Source organism: Elephantulus edwardii, unplaced genomic scaffold (assembly GCF_000299155.1).
Source record: "Elephantulus edwardii isolate Elephantulus edwardi_28Jun2011 unplaced genomic scaffold, EleEdw1.0 scaffold00306, whole genome shotgun sequence".
Lineage (NCBI taxonomy): Eukaryota > Metazoa > Chordata > Mammalia > Macroscelidea > Macroscelididae > Elephantulus > Elephantulus edwardii.
In genome coordinates, this window is record NW_006400056.1 from 417552 (window position 1) to 424274 (window position 6723).

A 6723-nucleotide genomic window follows, 5' to 3' on the forward strand; every position below is an offset into this window, starting at 1 on the left:
AACTACAAAAAATACAAGCTGGGTTCAGAAGAGTGGCACTACAGATATCTGCCAATGTCAGATGGACCTTAAATAAAGTCTATCTGTGTTTTATTGACTATGCAAAGGCATTTGACTATATAGATCAAAGAAAATTGTGGCTAACATTGAGAATGGTAATGAGAATGGTAATTGAGAATGGCTAACATTGAATGGTAATCCCAGAGCACTTGATTGTGCTCATACAAAACATGCACTTAGACCAGAAAGCAGTCAAACAGAGTAAGGGAACACAGCGTGGTTCAAAATCAAGACAAGTTTCAATGTATACGCTGAACAGATCATTCAGAAGGTTAGCCTCTATGAGAAAAATGACTTCAGGATTGGAGGAAGACTAATCGATAACCTGTGTAATGAAGATGACATAATTTTACTTGCAGAAACTAAACAGGATCTGAAGCATTTGCTGCAAAAGTCAAGTCTTCAATATGGACTGCATCTCAACAACAAGAATACAAAGATTCTTACCACTGGGCCAATTGGCAGCATCATGATAGATGAAGAATGCATTGAGGTTGCTCATGTCCACAATCAACACTCTTGGCATCAGCAGTCAGGAAATTAAAAGATGAATTGCCTTGGGAAAATCTGCTGTCCAGAAACTCTTCAGAGTCCTAAAGAGCAATGATGTCAGTCCAGAGACCTGATCCAGGCCATGGTCTTCTCAATTACTAGCTATACATCTGAGAGCTGAACAATAACTAAGGATGACAGCAGAAGAACTGCTGTCTTTGAATTGTGATGCTGGAGAAGAATATTGAACATAACCATGGACTGCCAGGGAACAAATAATTCTGTCTAGGAGAGGGTGACACCAAGCTGCTCATTGGAGCTCAGTCTAGCATACTTTGGGCATATGGCCAGGACGGACCAGCCCTTGAATAAGGACATCATGTTAAGAAAGGTGGAGGGATAGAGCAGGACAGAAAGATCCTGGATGAGTTGGATTGTTACAGTGACTGGAAATAGTGGCAGGTGTGTCAGAGACAGTGAGATTGGCTCAAGATAGGACAGGGTTCGGAGTTAATGTTTATAGGATCGTCAACTCAAGGGCACATAACAACAACAACAACAAGCCACCAGAGTTTCCTGGTTTCAAGTTAGCAAACTGAATTTTTTCAGGAGATCTGCTCCTGCCTGGCTGGGTGGAGCTTCACTGCTCTGTACTCCCATGATTCTCCATCTGAATGTTGAAGTAAGAGGAGCACTCATTAGATAATGTACACAGGAAGTGCTTAAGAAATCCTAAAAATAAAAATTAATAACCCAGAAAGAATGAATGATAAATCATAAGCAGAATTTCCTAATGTCACAGCCCAGGACAAGGTAGGGTCCAGCTCCCAGCCCCACCCACCCCACCAGCCTGGAGGGTCTCCTAGAGCAGGCAGACAGACAGGGAAGGGTCCCCCCAGACCCCTGCTTTGCCCACATGAGCTCAGAGGACTGGTTGGCAGATGTGGGTCAGTGGTGCATGCCAGTCCCTGGGGTGACAAGCTGTCCCTGTCTGTCTTTGTGCTGGCAGCTACCAGTACCGCATCCGTGTGGGGGAGAGAAATCAAGGGCAGTGCTCAAGTTTGGTCGTAACAGCTGTTAGCCACCATAGAAGGCCTGACCTTGTCTTTGTCCTTTGGGGAGCTGGATGAAGTTAGGGGGTGAGTGGCAGGCTTCACCTCTCCCCAGGCAAGTAATGGGTGTATGGGAGCTTCCTGCATCAGAAAAGTGTGCACATCATTGGGCTCTAGCCACTGGGCCAGGCTGAAAAAGGCTGCTCTCTCCCGGCAACCAGCTCACGGTGAGGGAGATAAAAATGATAAGCACGATGAGTACAGTCCTTTAATTCAAGGATCCAATAAACGGTAGGCTCCAGCACGAGCTCTCTTACTAAGGTGTGCCAAGGCCCTACAGTAGGGGAAACAGAGAGATGAACCAGCCTGTCCAGGGTTGTATGCCCAGGATGGAAGTCACACATCTGTCCAACTCCAAAGACTGGTCTCTTTCTACCACACAACATAGTGTCCAGGAAAGTGGGTGAAAAGTCAAAATGTCGCCTTGGAAAAAAGCTAGACTGAGTGTCAGAGACGTTAAGTGCCTGCTATTTCCCAAAGTTCCCCAAAGCCTCACCTGACTAGCTGCTCAAATCCCTGTTCCTCTCTCTTAGCCTCCAGGTCTCTGTTCAGACACCACCTCTGAGGAACCCGTGGGGCTGGGACTTCTGCTATAGGCTTACACTGTCCACTTATCTGAACTTGCCTTTCTCTATCAGGACAGGAAACTCTACTCAAGATATAAGGGATACTTCGAATCTCCCACAATATCTGCAGTACGTAGCAGAGTGCCAGACACCATGGTAGGTCCTCAATAAATATTTATGAAATCAATTATTCTGACCAGAGGCCTCAGAAGAGTACAGACTCTCTTCTAGGCAGGCTTCATCTTTAGGCCAATGGAAGCAGGACAGGATAGACACCTGGGGTACCCAGGGTTCCAGGGTAGCCCCAGTGAGGGTGAGATGGTGTCCCCAGAGCCCAACCCAGTGCATTTTTTTCCTGTCAACTCACTCTGTGTGATTCATTCTCAGCCTCTGGCATCCCTAGACTTACCCAGAGGCCACAGGCCCTGGTGCTAAGTTTAGTGACTGCAGAATGTTCTCGTGAAATTCCGAACAGAGCCAGGGGGCTGGTGGCACATTCCACAGAGCTTCCTCAGGAGCTTCCACGTAGTGCAGAGCCTGAAGGGAAATCAAGAGCCCTGCCAGCAAAATAGCCTGGAAGGACTGAATCCCCCTCTCAGAGTCTCATCAGGGGCCACAGAGCTCAAGAATAAAGATGTCCTCTGATGTTGAACATGAAGGATTGGTAAGAGAAGACCCTCAACCACAAGAACTGACATGGTGACTGCAGCAATGGGCTCAAGTGTGTCAGAGTTGATGAAGACGCCATGAGATAGGACAGGTTTTAGATCTGTTGTTCATACAGTCACTTTGAGTCGTACTTGACTCAATGGCACCTAACAACAACACACAGTAATGTTGAAGGAACTGGATACTGAAGGTGGGAACGTGAGGAAGGAGCTTTGATGAGGTTCAAGTAAAGTTCCTGTGAATTTAGCAGATATATCCATGCCCAGGAGAAAACACCCCTTCCTAGTTCTCAGATCTGTATCCTTGTGTCTATGTATGGAACAACGGTGTCCTAGCTCTATCCTTGAGGCCTGAGACCCACCCCTCTCAGGCTCTTTGTAGGAATGGAGCCTCTCTGCATCCCACCTCAGATGTTTCTTATGTGCTGTATGCATCTTCCAGAGATGAGCCAAAACCTCCAAACAAGACTAAGTAAAGAATAGGTCTCAGACATGAAAGATAGGACCTTTTTCTCTCCCCTGAATATAGCACGAACTGTGTAGAAACTGTGAAGACAGTCAAAGGGAACTCTGGGAACCTTAAGTTGTGGACCTGAAGAACTTTCAGATCTTACTTGTATTAACTTTACACCTCTGATTCAGGACTTTTGTCATACAAATAATGCCAAATCATATATTCCTTTTAAATTATTCTTTCCTTCATCTGTTCCAACTCAGGGTTCATTATCTATCATCTCTTTTCCTAGTTTTTCCACAATCTCCCATCTCAGTCCTGTTTCACAACAGTGAAATATAACAGTATTTGTCCTTTTGTGACTGAGATTAAGCATAATGTCCTCCAGGGTCACTCATGTTCTGTATTGTTTTACTATTTGATTGTTCTTCAGTGCTGTATAGTATTCCATTGTGTGGATGTACAGTCAATTTTCTATCCATTCACTTGTTGATGGGTACTTGGCTTACTTCCATCTCTTTGCTATTGTGAGTAACACAGCAGTAAACGTGTGTATGCATGAATCTGTTTGAGTGGCAGGTCTGGTTTCTTTAGGGTATATTCCCAGTAGTGGAATTGCTGGGTATTTCTAGTTCCAACTTTTTGAGAAGGCACCACACTGCCTTCCATAGTAGTTGCATTACTTTACACTCCCACCAGCTGTGAAGTGCATTGCAAAGTGGACTGGAGAGGGGGAAGGGACGAGATTGTGGAACAATGAATACATGAAAATCCAACTTTTCTGTTAACTTTCATTAAAATCACAATTTTAAGAAAAGAAAAAGAAAAAAATTAAAAAAAGAAAACCAATCTCTGTAAACTTTCACTAAAATAAAATGCTAAAAATTCTAAAAAAAAGCGTAATTGCAATTCTGTAAAAAAAGTTTATATTGCAGTGCATCTAAATTCCAAAATCAATCTCCATAATAGTCTATGTGTTTTCTATTGCCAAAGGGCCCTTTAGACTAGTGAGAGAAGATCTTCACCCTGAAACCCACAGTGTCCCTTTTCAGCAGGAAGTAGCTAAGAGAATATGCCATCCCCTTTTCCTTATGAATCAGGGTAAAGTCTCTCTCAGAGAGGAGTGATAGGGAATGGCAAAGGACACACTGGCAAAGGAGATTAATCAGAACTGGCTTTGACAAGCACTGTGGCAATTGCACAATTAAAACAGACTTACAAGGAGGAAAAAAAAAGAAGAACGAACTGGGGAGGAGGGTAGAGAAGATAGTGCAACAATGAATGAATGAAAACCCAAAATCTCTGTAAATGTTCATTAAAATTAATAAAATTTAATAATAAAAAGTTTATATTGGACAATCAATTTTTTATCAACTCCATTTCCCTTTGAGTTTCTTCAAATAGGAGAAATTACATATATAAATATACTAATAATCAAAATATACCACTTCAATCTTTTCTATATCTATCATGGTGCTTATTGCTTAGTGGTGAGGATTTTTATTTTCTTAATGTTGAGATGTAATCCATACTGGAGACTATATTCTTTGATCTTCTATAGTAAGTCCTTCAAGTTTTCACTTTCTGCAAGCAAAATTGTGTCATCTGCATCACACAGGTAGTTGATGAGTCTTCCTTCAATACTGATGCCACATTTGTTTCTTCACATACAACAGGTTCTCAAAACAGTTACTCAGTATATGGATTGAATCGGTATTTTGTTGTTGTTGTTGTTGTTGTTGATTGCCTTTGAGTAGAATACGGCTCATAGCGACCCTATGAACAAAAGGCCTGAAGCCTTACTATGACTATCGACATTTATCGAAGTTCATAGAGTTTCCATAGGCATGTTGTTTAGCTAGTGGATGCCGCTCCTGCTTCCAAAGAATAGGTATGTAGAAAGAGTATAATGCTGGTGCACACCTTTTCGGATTTTAAACTATGCCATTTTCTCTTGCTTTACTTGGACACTGCTTCTTGGTCCATGTTCAGTTTTCACATGCACACAATTAAATGTTCTGGGATTCCCATGTTTCTCAATGTTAGCCATAATTTGTTATGATCCACACAGTCAAATGGCTTTGCCTAGGTAATAATATTAAAAAAAAAAAAACCACAACAAAAAACAACCTGTAAACATCTTTCTGGTATTCTTTGCTTTTAGTCAAGATCCATCTCACATCAGCAATGATATCCCTCATGACATACCTCCTCTGAATCCAGCTTGAATTTCTGCAAGTTTCCTGTCACTGTACTTTTCCAGGTGTTTTAAAATAATCTCCAGCAAGATGTTACTTGCATATGATATTAATTATATTACTCAATAACTTCCACACTCTGTTGACAGAGACTGGTGAGCACATCCAGGGTTGCAACTCCTTACTGAAATTGGTATTCTATCAAATAATTTCTGGATTTTATTTTTTGCCATTGCTTTCAGTGCAGCTTGGACTTCTTCCTTCATTATCACTGATATTTTATCATATGCTTCTCTTAAATGGTTCCACGTCAATCAATTCATTTTTTTACACTGACTCTCTGCATTCTTTCTGTCTTCTTTCGATGCTTCCTGCATCATCCAAGATTTTGCACATAGAATTAATTCTTCAGTGTTGTAGCTAGAGGTTTGAATTTGTTCTTCAGTTCTTTCAACTTAAGAAATAATAAACAAACAACTTAAAAAAAACACAAAAAACTTAAAAAAGAAATTCTTTTAAAAAGATAAATACTAAATATATTCTTCCCTTTTGATGTTCTAGCTCCAGCTCCTTTCACATTTCATGATAATAATATGCTTTGTCATCTCACCTTGCCCTTTGAAATCTTCTGTTCAGCTCTCTTACCTCATCACTCCTTCCTCTTGTTTCAGCTTCTTGTCATTCCAATCATGATTCAGAGTCTCTTATGACATTGATTTTTGTCTTTTCTTTCTTCCTTGTCTTTGTAAAAACCTTTTATGTTCTTAGTGGATGATGTCCTTGACGTTATCCCACAATTCATCTAGTCTTCAGTCATTAGTGTTTGATGTCTCAAATCCATTCTTAAGATGGTTTTGAAATTCGGTTGAGATACATTCCTTATTTTCATTCTCATGGATTTCTTTTCATTTTCTTTGCCTTCAGTTTGAACTTGCATAAGAGTAATTGATGAGTTTTTCCACCCACAGCCAGATTGTGACTATTAATATTGACACATATTGTAATCAACACCCATTGTAACAACAATTGAGAAATTAGAAGACAGATTGCATTTTATTAATCTGCTGTCCAGGATATCTCCAAAGTGCTAAAGAGCATGGATGACAGTTTAAAGACTAAGGTGTTTCTGATCCAAACCATGGTATTTAATGGTTTTTATTTTTTTATTATTAA